This window comes from Vanessa cardui, chromosome 26, assembly GCF_905220365.1.
Source record: "Vanessa cardui chromosome 26, ilVanCard2.1, whole genome shotgun sequence".
Lineage (NCBI taxonomy): Eukaryota > Metazoa > Arthropoda > Insecta > Lepidoptera > Nymphalidae > Vanessa > Vanessa cardui.
The window spans coordinates 7,587,987-7,601,648 of record NC_061148.1 but is presented as its reverse complement, the minus strand read 5'-3'; the positions used below and the strand labels follow the sequence as shown (position 1 = coordinate 7,601,648).

General features: G+C 36.0%; 1 protein-coding gene across 1 annotated transcript in view; it reads right to left on the bottom strand.

Annotated features, from left to right (window-relative positions):
* Nucleotides 1-13,467, bottom strand: part of LOC124540781 (pleckstrin homology-like domain family B member 2) — a 110,657-nt gene extending 97,190 nt beyond the window's left edge. The window contains exon 1 of the mRNA XM_047118495.1: nucleotides 13,160-13,467. The gene's annotated coding sequence lies outside the window, so the exon portion shown is untranslated. The remainder of the gene's footprint in view (nucleotides 1-13,159) is intronic.
* Nucleotides 13,468-13,662: the final 195 nt, after the last annotated feature.

Below are 13,662 nucleotides of genomic sequence, written 5' to 3'. Positions count from 1 at the left end.
CTCTGGAACGGCTGGACCGATTTTGACGAGACTTTCACTGGCAGATAACTCATATATTAGGGAGTAACTTAGGTTACAATAATATTTTTTTTCTGTTAAATTCAAACGCGTACAAGTTAGCGGACACAGCTAGTAATAATATAAATATCTCGAACACAAGAAACAATGACATCATGTTAACAGTAGCCAGACCGCAGAATGGTCGAGTTATTAGCACGCATAGACATTAACTATAACCGCGAGATGTGATACCATTAAAGCTGAATTAGTTCAAAGCGAACATAATAATTCGCTGATTCGTTTTATTTTTACAACGCAAAAACAGACACGCCGAATCTCTGCTAAGTGTGTATCTATTAATGGAGTTGGTAGGTATTTAGTTAGTTAGTTTTTAATCGTAATCGATACATAGGTATTTGGCAAAGTCTAACGTTTCATTTGTTTAACGTGTTCAGAGACGGACGCACACTTTTTAAGATATAAGTAACAACAACAACAACAACAACAGCCTGTAAATTTCCCACTGCTGGGCTAAGGACTCCTCTCCCATTAAGGAGGGGGTTTGGAACGTATTCTACCACGCTGTTCCGATGCGGGTTGGTGGAATGCACATGTGGCATAATTTCGATGAAATTAGACACATGCAGGTTTCCTCACGATGTTTTCCTTCACGGGCCGAGCATGAGATGAATTATAAAAACAAATTAAGCTCATGTATATAGTGGTACTGCCCTGGGTTTGAACCCGTAATGATCGGTTAAGATGCACGCGTTCTAACCACTGGGCCATCTCAGCTCAATAAACATTTATATTATTCAATCTATTCACAGCACACTACATCACACACATTATACTATATACATTCAAATCATTGGTAAAAAAGTAGTTAGTATCTCTTTTGTTGTTTAATATAATAAGAATCAATTAGGAAACTAAAATATGGGAAGCAACTAATTTCCAAAACACAGCGAAAGCTATATGAGATTCTGGGCCGGTATAAAAATTTAAATCAATATTTGTGTTTTAAAAATAAATAAAAATAATTTTAGCACTGGCACATAAAACACGTTCGGAAATTTGATTGCCACGTGACATCTCGTTGATCAATGAAAACAATCGAAATCTTAAACATAAAATATTAAACACAATTAAATTTAGTGTACAGTCAGAGTAAGAAAACCTTCGTCAGTTTTCAAATTCATTCCTTTTTCAAGTCGTAAGCTCTTAGTACGTTTTGAAACTAAAGCAATAAATTGACAAAGGCTTATAAAATTAAACTTACATAGTACTCTTTTCTACATGTGAGTTATAATGACATTGCGACGCGATATGTCAATCGGTAAAACAGATTACCACACGAAAATAGATCTTAAGGTGACGAACCTTTTCTTACCCTGACTGTACAATTTATGTTTGCTCAATGCCATTATTATAACATAACTTTAAATAGTACCTATTAAAATTTTCCTTAGCAAATATAAAACTACATTCAAAGATCATAATCCGTATTTTAAGTCCATTCATTCATTAATTTTCTCATGCCCATTGAAAAATATGATGAAAATAATTAGCGCAGTGAATAAGCCAACAGCATCAATTGCGAAGCGAGGCCTGATGCGAAGTTACATTAGCATTGTTCAGATCTCATCTATCTTAACAATTTTAATCTTGTCTAGATAACGGCACTCTAAAAGCCCTAGAGGGTTCCCATTAATATTCTTAAAAAAATATAGATTTAAAATATCGTCGTATCGATTGATTTCGAGATCCTGAGTTAATAATCTCGAGCTCGGTAGCGAAGGAAAACATCGAGAGGAAACCTACTTGTGTCTAATTTAATAGAAATTCTGCCACATTTGTATTCCACGCTGTTCCAATGCAGGTTGCATTGGAACAGCGTGGTAGAATATGTTCCACGCCTTCTCCCCAAAGGGTGGGTGAAGTTTACAGGCTGTTATTGTTGATTGATTGATGTAAAATGATCAGTCCAACGAGCAGTTTTTAAATGGATACGAAAGAAGAAAGGAGAAAATACCTTCAGCAAAATTTTCACGGTGCAATACTCATTAGTAAATTTTGGCTAATGTCGTTTAAATGACAATGGACTCTTTTCCTTTTAAAGTTAGAACCCTCATCGCCTGAGTCAAAGGATATTAGGATTTTCGGTCGATAAATCCTCAATAGATAATTTGGGCACACAATTTTGGACTATATATATTGCGCAGATGGCATGGAAGAGATGAGAGAGATGTATGGATAAAATCAACCAATCGGAAGACATTAACATCAAGTCGTTGAGCTAGAGAGCTTTAAATGATCAACAGATTGTGTTACTAAAACGCAATCTTAACTATCAAAATATCCGTCTCAACCCAGAGTTAACCCGTTTCGAAACAGCAATTTCGTTATAAAGGGCAACGATTTGAATGAATAAATTGAAGAGACCGAATGGTAATTTAAAAAAAAAAGGTTCCATGAATGACCTGCAACTGTATACATTTTGTCAACCATCATTGTGTCAGACCGGAGCGAATGATTCAAAACGATTTTCTCAGCGTACATTTGAACAAAAGGTTCACGCTTGAATTTCGTAATTCCGAAATTCGCTTCGAGATCTACAATTTTAGCGGTCGCCTGATACGACATTGTTATTACTAGAATAGTTTACTGTAAGACATCTAAGGTGAGAATAAGGCAAAATTATATTAATATAACCCAGAAAATAATAACTGTTCCGTCATAAAAGAACTGAACAGTTATGTGCCAATTCTTTTACGTTTCCACATTTTTTTTAACTTAATATTTAAAACCTTATTAGTAATGGAACTTTTTGCTACTACCTTTTTTATTATTATTTATGACAAGCTCAATACCTCTTTAAATTTCATTTCTTGAGGTTTGGAGCATTGATATGCTGTGTGATCTACTACTCAACCAAGCTACTCTTATTCAGTTTGTTATATGAAAATGTAGCAGATGATCCAACATCTTCCATCTTCATCTTCCTCAATTTGTCCGACTATGAAATGAATACGACAAAAGTTGAGCACATGAAATTAGCGAAACAGGTTTGAACTCATAATCTTCTGGTAATTTTCTAAGGCTTTAGCCACTGAGGTTATTATAAAATCAAGACCTAAGTTTATTAATCAATATTCCGGTCATGTACCTGCATATCTCAATTATTACGGACGGGTCCGAATTTGAACGTTAACGAAAAGAACGCAATTCTCTGAAATAACTGAATGTAAGTAAATTAATTCAAACATATTTCAAAAAATATGATTACTAATAATAATTTGTTCATAGAAGTGTACATTTTTTTTAGTTATTTAAAGTGGCTTAGAAGGTTCGCCTTATGTTAATTGTCTCGCATCGACCACAGATATCTTCAACACTTCTCCACTGTGGTTCTTTTGGGTACATCCAGGTGCGTTGCCAACTTATTAACAATGAATGGAATCTACTTCGCAATACTAGAAATAAAAACAAAAAGTTACATAGTTAAGTTACTTGGTGGTAGGGCTATGTGCAAGCCCTCCTGGGTAGGTACCACCCACTCATCTGATATTCTACCGCTAAACAACAGTACGCAGTATTGTTGTGTTCCGGTTTGAAGGGTGAGTGAGCCAGTGTAACTACAGGCACAAGGGACATAGCATCTCAGTTCCCAAGGTTGGTGGCGCATTGACGATGTAAGGAATAGTTAATATATCTTACAGCGTCATTGTCTATGGGTGATGGTGACCACTAACCATCGGATGCCCCATATGCTCGTCCGCCAACCTATTCCATAAAATAAAAAAAATAAAAAAATTTTACTCCAAAACTTAAAATAACGAAATTAATTTCTTTCCAACACGGAAACATTCTATAAATAGTTACCGTGTCACAATATTAATCAGGCAACGTTTCATTCAGGAACCGCCATAAAGATCCCGAAACGGATACGTACGATTTCGCAAGACGCATCTTCCATTAATTCGGGGATATTATAGGAGATGACTCTAAAGTTCCGGAAACTACTTCAGGCGACCCAATTTGTCGGATCATGTTTACGGCGTTCGTTATATCACTATAAACGGTTTATTTGGTTGGAAGTAGCGATAAGACCAGAAATGTCTTCCGGTTATGTCTTGAAAAATCCAAGGTAAGGAATTTGTTTATCTTTATTATCAATATTAGAAATGGGAAATTAACTCAGTCTGTCAGTCTGTCTGTGGCTCTTTAACGACCAAACCGCTGAACCGAATTTGATGAAATTTGGTATGAAGCAAATTTGAACTCCAAGAAAGGACGTAGGCTACTTTTTTGCCTGGCACATGACAACCAACACCATAAAACGCGAGCGAAACCGCGGGCGGCTACTAGTTTAACATGAGTGTCTCTTAATGAGACCGTTTTGTGCAGATTATTTTTCGAGCAAGCTAATGGATACCTGATGGTAAATGGTCCCAGACAAAGACAATGTATGAAATAATGATCATTCCTTACATCGCAGGTGTTCAACCTTGGCAACTAAGATGTTATGCCTCTACTACACTAGTCGAAATTATTACTAATATGGTATACATAGATTATGAAATAAAATTAGTTATCACTCCTAAATTAGTCTCAAACTTTTCTTAAAATAAATCACGTGGCTAATTCTAATAAAGCAAAGGCCACACAATTGAACACTCGCAGCTGGTTCCATTAAACCAATAAACACCACCGATCATGCGGGTAGATCTGTTCTGGACTTCGCTCTAGCATATGATCTGACACAACTGGTCAACTCGCCAACGCGAATACCGGATGTGGAGGATCATACACCTTCCCTGTTGGACCTTCTGCTGACTTCGCATCCGGATGGCTATCAGGTTACCGTCGATCCCCCTCTGGGCTCGACGGACCACTGTCTCGTCCGGAGTACAGTGCCGGTTATGCGGTACTCAAGGCCTCGCTTTGTTGGGTGCCGCCGAGTATGGCACTACAAGTCAGCAGATTGGGATGGGATGCGGTCTTTTTTTGCATCTTACCCATGGGGGCAGATTTGTTTCTCGCCGGATGATCCGAACGCTGCTGCTGACTCTGTTGCCGATGTGGTGCTTCAGGGTATGGAACTATTCATTCCTTACTCTGCAGTACCCATCGGTGGCAAGTCCCAGCCTTGGTTTGGTCGCTTCTGCAAAACGGCATCACGCCGAAAGTGGGAACGCTATCAAACCTGGGCTAATGCATCTGCGTCTCGTGATGTAGATACCAGCGCATTCAAAAAGGAATATAACTCTGCCTCTAGGTCCCTCAAAAACGTTTTTGCTAGGGCGAAGACGGAGTACATTGGCAGAATTGGCGAAAGACTGGTGCGCCTCCCTTCAGGAACACGTGCGTTCTGGTCTCTCGCTAAGGCTGTCTTAGGGAATTTCTGTCAGCCTTCGTTTCCATCTCTGCACAGGGACGGTGAGTCATTGGCCCATACCGCGAAAGAGAAAGCTGATCTTTTAGGCTCTCTCTTCGCTTCGAACTCGACTCTGGATGACCAAGGAAAGTCTCCACCGACAATTCCGCGGTGTGATACCACGATGCCGGAGGTTAAATTCCGGCAAAGTGCAGTTCGCAAAGCACTTCTTTCCTTGGATATTCATAAGTCGAGTGGACCTGATGGCATCCCTCCAATCGTGCTACGGACATGTGCTCCCGAGTTGGCACCGGTCTTAACGCGTCTTTTCCGGCAATCCTACACATTAGGCGTCGTCCCGAACTCATGGAAGAAAGCTTTGGTGCACCCGATCCCTAAAAAAGGCAACCGCTCAGATCCGTCCAATTATAGGCCTATAGCCATCACCTCCTTGCTCTCCAAGGTAATGGAGTCCCTTATTAACTGCCAGCTCCTGCGGTACCTAGAGGAGAATCAGCTGATTAGTGACCGCCAGTACGGTTTCCGTCGGGGTCGCTCAGCCGGTGATCTTCTAGTTTACCTTACTCACAGGTGGGCTGAAGCAGTTGAGAGCAAGGGGGAGGCATTAGCAGTCAGCTTGGACATAGCGAAGGCCTTCGATCGTGTATGGCACAAAGCGCTTCTTTCGAAGCTTCCTTCCTATGGGCTTCCCGGGAAATTATGCAATTGGATTACCAGCTTTTTGGCAGATCGGAGCATCAAGGTCGTTGTCGACGGTGCATGCTCTGACTTAAAATTCGTCAATGCTGGTGTTCCACAAGGCTGCGTCCTATCACCCACTCTGTTTCTTCTGCATATCAATGATTTGTTGCAAATCGGGAACATTCATTGCTATGCAGACGACAGTACCGTTGACACCTTATACACCGGCCGCGCTAATATTTCTCGGGAAAACGTCGAAGAGAACCGGATCAAACTTGTATCTGAAATCGAATCTTCGTTAAACGAAGTCTCGAATTGGGGCCGACTAAATCTAGTCCATTTCAACCCCAAAAAGACGCAAGTTTGCGCGTTAACCGCTAAAAAAAACACCATCTGTCGTATCTCCACAATTTGAGAACATTCCGATAGCCGCTACAGGTAGTATCGGAATACTTGGCGTTGATATTTCGAGCCTCGTTCAGTTCCGCGGTCAATTGGAAGGCAAAGCCAAATTGGCTTCAAAAAAGCTGGGTGTGCTCAGCAAGGCGAGACAGTATTTCACGTCGGCCCATCGCCTAAAACTTTACAAGGCGCAAATTCGGCCTCACATGGAGTACTGCTCTCACCTCTGGGCGGGTGCTCCCCAGTACCAGCTCCTTCCATTTGACCGCATTCAACGTAGAGCGGCCCGAGTTATCGACGATCAAGCCCTTTCCGATCTCCTTGATCCTTTGGCTTTGCGTAGAGATGTTGGATCACTCTGCATCTTCTACCGAATTTTTCACGGGGAATGTTCCGAGGAATTGTTCGGATTAATCCCGTCTGCTGAATTTCACCTTCGGACATCTCGCCAAAACTCTAAGTTTCACCCGCACCACCTTGATGTCCGAAAATCCACAACAGCGCGATTTCTCAGACATTTTCTGCCTCGCACAACTACTTTGTGGAACCAGCTTTCGCCGGCGGTTTTTCCGAACCGATACGACATGGGAACCTTCAAGAAAAGAGCGTACTCCTTTCTTAAAGGCCGGCAACGCACCTGCAAGCCCCCTGGTGTTGCAGATGTCCATGGGCGGTGGTAGTCACTTTCCATCAGGTGAGCCTCCTGCTCGCTTGCCACCTATGCCAAAAAAAAAAAAAAAAAAAAAAAAAAAAAAAAAAAAAAAAAAACACTTAAGTGGCATATAAGCTATCTATTACAGAGCGAATCGTCAAATGATATCATATAATTGCTTCGACGAACGCACTTACCCTCATCGATTCGCTCAAAAAAACACTTACAACACGACACAACTTAGATGTAGCATCGGCAAATTCAATAAAACCGATTCCTTCCAATTTTCACAACCAATAGAAATAGCTCCAGAGAAAGTAAGTGCATGATAATCGACGCGTCAAATTGATATTAGGTCATATGATATTACAAGTTATTACGTTTGTGAAAAGATCATATTCACAGAATAAATGAATATTGATAATTTGGGATAGCGTACTCAATTCGGATGTGATCGGTTTTACGAATTTTGCCGATGCTACATCTAAGTTGTGTCGTACTATACTATTTAAATTTAAAACATTCTCGTCTTTATCCGTAAGAAAATAAGTACTATATTAAATCGTTCACATCGAATGATTACTGAATCAATAGACAGTAGGCGTTAGAAAGTCAAATTAATTAGAGGGGTTAAACCAGAGAGTAAAGAAATCTATGAATCATGTTCCACTTCCATTTTTGAATTTTTTTATTGAAGTCGTATCCATTCATTCGTTTCATTCATTTAAATTATATTCAATAGACTTGACCAAGTGCTTCGGAATCATCGTGTATTTAATGGACTGCCAAATATATACAGTCATGATTACAGACATAACGATTGTTAATTAATCTCAAATATGTTCTGATGAAGATAAATATCGATGTGATGTTAAGTGTTGGTTATTTAAACAGCTTTATGTATTTTTATTTCATTACATTAACAGCCTCTAAATTTCCCACAGCTGGACTAAGGCCTCTTCATCCTTTGAGGAAATTCCACAACGTTGTTTCATTGCGGGTTGGTTGATAGACATGTAACCGAATGTCATTGAAATTAGACAGATGCAGGTTTCCTCGGGATGTTTTCCTTCGCCACTGAGCACGAGATTAATTACAAACACCAATTAAGCACATGAATATTCAGTGGTGCTTGCCTGGGTTTGAACACGCTATCATCGGTTTAAATGCAAGCGTTCTAACCACTGGGCTATGTCGGCTCTTATTTCATTGGTAATAAGAAAAAATGAATATTTAGACCATATAGTAATACCAGCAAGGCTGAGTTCAGTTAAAAATCATTGAACGTTTATCTCTTACAATATTTATTTGGTGGTAGAACTTGGTGCCTGTCATCGCATGTCTTAGTACTGCTGTGGAGCCCGGTTGAAGAGTGAGTGAGCCAGTGTAATTACAGACACGACTGACGTAACACCTTGGCCCCCAACATTGGTAGCGCATTGGCGTAAAGAATGGTTAATATTACTTACAGTGCGTCTACTAACAGTGGTGACCACTTGTCTATAGTGTCTCATTTGTCTGTACACTAACCACACTTATTCCGTTCTTTAAGATAAACAATCGTTTCTTTATTTTATAATCTGTGAAACGCAACATATGCCTGTCTAGGCACAACTTCCGCCGGCTGCGACGAAAATAACTATCAATAATATATTTTCATTAATTCTCGAACCCAAATACGCACAAGAGACTGCCATCGTATAATCTATAACACCTGTATAATAATGCGACTGCTAGACGATCTAAATTGATTAAAAAAAATTTTTTTTCAAATATGGTCGTGTATTTTTAAACGGCATATCTAATACAGGAAGTATACTCTACTACCTCCTTAGAAAATAGATACATAATTAAAAAACGAGAATATTTGACAAGAAAATTCCTAGTTAAGTATTATGTTTAATATTTAATACAAGATTTTACAGACGATAATAAATCGTGGAATTAATATTTGTTGACTTCCAGGCAGGATATATTAAATGCATATATATCATTGTATTAAACTAACATGACTGTTTTTTTTAAATGTTGAAAAAGAGGTACTACAGTGTTTTTGCCGGTTCTTCTTGTTAGAATCTAATTTCCGAACCTATGGTAGCTTCACTTAATGTAGTTGTAAAATGACGATTCAAAAGTTCTTGTAAAAGCCTGAATAAAGTATATTTGATTTTTTTTTTCTGCTTCCATAATTAGAAGTTTGTATGCACGTAATTTTTTTCCTGCCTTATATCTTACATGTTCCAATCGTTCAAGGAGTAAGAATAAACGAACCTTAGATAATTATTACGATTACGGCTATTTTATAATTTCGCAGTTCACAGCTGCTGAAATTCAGTAAAAACACGAGGTACGCTCCATTCTTTTATTTACTCAACAAAAGTAAAATTTCAAGGTCGATTTTGAGTTCAACGTAATTAATTGCGTTCGCAACGCAATCAATCGTAATCGATACATAGGTATTTGGCAAAGTCTAACGTTTTTATTTGTTTCACGTGTTCAGAGACGCACATTTTTTAAGATATAAGTAACAACAACAACAACAACAACAACAACAACAACAGCCTGTAAATTCCCACTGCTGGGCTAAAGGCCTCCTCTCCGTTTGACGAGAAGGTTTGGAACATGTTCCAATGCGGGTTGGTGGAGTAGACATGTGGCAGAATTTCCATGAAATTTGTCACATGCAGGTTTCCTCGCGATGTTTTCCTTCACCGCTGAGCACGAGATGAATTATAAAGACAAATTAAGCACATGAATCAGCGGTGCTTGCCTGGGTTTGAACCTGCAATCATCGGCTAAGATGCACGCTTTCTAACCACTGGGCCATCTCGGCTCGAGATATAAGTAAAAATCCTCCATAATTGAAATAATTAGCGGCGTGCGAAGAATCTTTATTAATATTTAAAAGTAACTCTTATCTATCTGTTGGTCTTTCGCTACCAAAGCAAATTTGATAAAATTTGTATGCAGCAAACTTGAAATCCATGAAAGTACATAGGCTACTTATTTTGCAATTTGACAACCAACCTCTAAAACGCTTAGCGAAGCCGCGGGCGACAACTAATTGTATATAAACCCAAAAAACCGTGCAAGTAATCCTGAATAGTGACATTAAAATCTTACTTATCCGTTAAACCAATAACCGTAACATTACATTTAAGGTTTTGGTCATCAAAATTTTGGTATTAAACTCATTTTTATTAAGGGTTGCCATGCTTGGGTTTCAACTGTCGTGGTCGGCCAAATACAGTTCCACTTTTTGTCAGATCGTATATGATAACAACATTGTACAGTTATAATAACGCACGTTATTCCTTAGCTTAAAAAAACAACTTAAAAAAAAACTGTTTAATGTTAATAAACGGGACTTTAATATTTTTTTTCTTGGCAATACTATACCTACTACGATTTATAAAAAAATTTGGATATGTTTTTATTTCTTAATTTTAAAAGCAATATTTACTTATAAATATCAAACTTTCACTTAATACAAATAAAAATAAAAGTATCATAACTCGCTTAAATATTCTGAATTAAACTCGTTATTACTTGAAAAAACTGTCTTAATTGAATACATAACATCACACGCAATCTCGTATCATACAAGTTTTTATACAAATTATGTTTAGATCGCTCAATGAAAACATATAATCAATTATTCATTAATTATTGTAACACTTGTTAATAATGCAAAAAAATACCCCATTCCAATTCCAAACAATTGCATCTTTATTACCTTCATGGAGGTCACAGCTGTTCAATTATTTCGCTTCCTCTATCATCAGGGAAAAAAATAAAATTTTATCACATTACGCGACATTGAAAAACAAAAAACGAATACCTTGACAAGACGTAAAATAATTAACTACAAAAAACTACTATAAAGTCATCACATAACAACTGTCATGGTACAGTGGCATGATAGAAAGAAGTGTATATTAACTAAAGATAGCAGATTCAATTAAAATTAGTAGTTTTTTAATCTATGCAAAAAATAATGGAATTCTATTTTCAAACATTTTATGTTATGCATAACATTTTTTTTCTTTAATTGCTGTATTACACAACCATTGAAATCCAACATTATTTATTCCATAATTGAAAAAGGAAAAAAACTTTTTAATAGGAACTATTTTATCTACATCACTTTTACACATGATTGTTTTAATTTATTTATGGGTGGGTAGAAATAAGAGCAATGAAATCAACTATGCTACTAACAACTCGTCCTAATTTCACACATGTTCAAAGCAATGATTCTCAAGTGCTTTTATTACCATGCGAGTGCACCATGTGATTCAACATGTAAACTTATTTAATGTGAGTATGTATGTTATGAACTGTAAACTACTTACAACCATTTTACAACCATATTTTTTTTATTTCATTGAATAATGCAAAAGTTAAATTAAAATAATCAACAATTCTTGTTAATTTTAATTCCAAATTCGAAATATAAATATGTAATTTCCATCTTTGTTTTTTTTAATGCATTTTTTAAGCTAAGGTATCCTTTGCGCATCTCTTCTTTATTGATTGTAATCATGATTAATAAATTATGAATAAGTTAGCTATTATTAAAATTAATTAAATATATTTATACGAGTTTGTAAGCGGCCTTAAACCTTATTGAGCTAGTTACGAAACATCAATTTAACACTATATGCACGAGAAGATTCTTAACAGTTAATATGGAACGGTAATGCATCTTTTAAAGCTTGTTACCATATCTATGGACATTGACCTATGTTATACAGATTTTCATATTATAAAAGAGATATAGAGAAGAAATGTTTTTAACATGTAACATATTCGACTCATTTTAATAATAATTGGTACATAACATTACAGACCAAATTAATTATCTTTTACTTGCACCTTCATTTTGATCAAATTATTTATTTATATAAGAAAATAGATAGTGGTTATATAAAATCTAAATAATAGCAGACAGATTATTACTTTCTATGTTATAATAGTAATAATTGAACCAACATTACCATTTATATAATTTTGAAGTAACAATTACCTTTTCATTCGTAGAATTCCCTCTTGTTAAAATAAATTTTAATTATGTTATGAATATCATATAACTAATTAATTTACTATAATTAAATGTAAAGAACACTTTTAAAGATGCTAAAGTCACTTCTCTATTTTGCAGAGCAATATCAGTATTGAAATAACATTATTTTTTTTTAAATATTATTAATGTTGGGCTCAGGTATTTTTTCAAGTAATCAGAAATCTATTTAAAATAAAATCACTCAATAAACCCATACATAAAATTCATAGAATACTATTTATCCCCAAAATAACTCAAATCGTTAATTAACAGATTTATTTTTTTAATAAATTTGCATGAATTTTATAAATTTATAATTTAAGTATTTGTAAGTTTATAAATTAAAGCATAACTATTTTTGAATAATAAACTATTTAATGCTTAGTTTAAGTTAGTGTTTTTGTGAAAGAACACTCATGAGTGGTGAATTTAAAATTCAAATTATGGTAATAATGCAGTTCTGTGTTTCAGGAACAACAAAAGTAAGGTACTGGTTTGAATACAAAACAGGTTTTGTGAATGGCTTATTTTTGCAATGTTAATCTTTGAATTAGGAGAGAGAGGACACAACTTTACAAGTTATTTAAATATTTTGAATTGGGTTTTTTTTTTCAGTCAAAGTTGTTTTTTTTTTAATTCATGATGTCATATCGAATGAATAACTTCAAAGTGCCCAGCACGTTTTTCATTATCTACGTTAGATTAAAATATTTATCAATCAAATCTTTATGAAAATATCTAAGCTAGTTAGTGGATACGAGAGTCAGTACTTGTTCAACTCATAAATACAATTCAAATTTGTTCCATACGAGATTTTACTTCACATCGAGGTCAAGCTATGAGGTTAAAAAAAAATTGCAATGAAAGTCAAATAAGGTAAAAAGTCTCGATCAACCAACACCGATTCCGAATGTTACAAAATATTAACATTAAAATGGAAAGCATAACATAAACTCACCGTATTGTGAAGATGTTATCACACAGAATCACTTAAATTTGTACAACGTTGCAAATTATATAAAAAAAATCAAAATAATCACAAGACAATTGGACCATAACGAAGATGACTTTAAATTGGAAGCAATGTCACCGTTTTTAGTAAATATCACAGCATAGCACAACACATTTTCGTTAAATTTTGTTGTTAAAACTTTTAAAACATAAACCGAAATGAAAAAAAAATACGTCCAAAGAAATGTAAACAAAACAACTACGAACGACACCCAACAAACTGTATGACTAACCAAACCAGACTGAAGTTAGTGGAAGGTTGCCATTTGGCAAAGAACTCCTTGCTTTAGTCACAGATATGAAATAAAACTGACAGCCCACAGAGTATATTTTCCCCGCATTCGTTAACAAAATCGAATAATGTCGGTTTCATCTCAAGGGAGATTTTTTTTAAATATGCGATTATAGTGTAATTTAATTTAAGATAAAATAAGAATCACTAATCGGGTT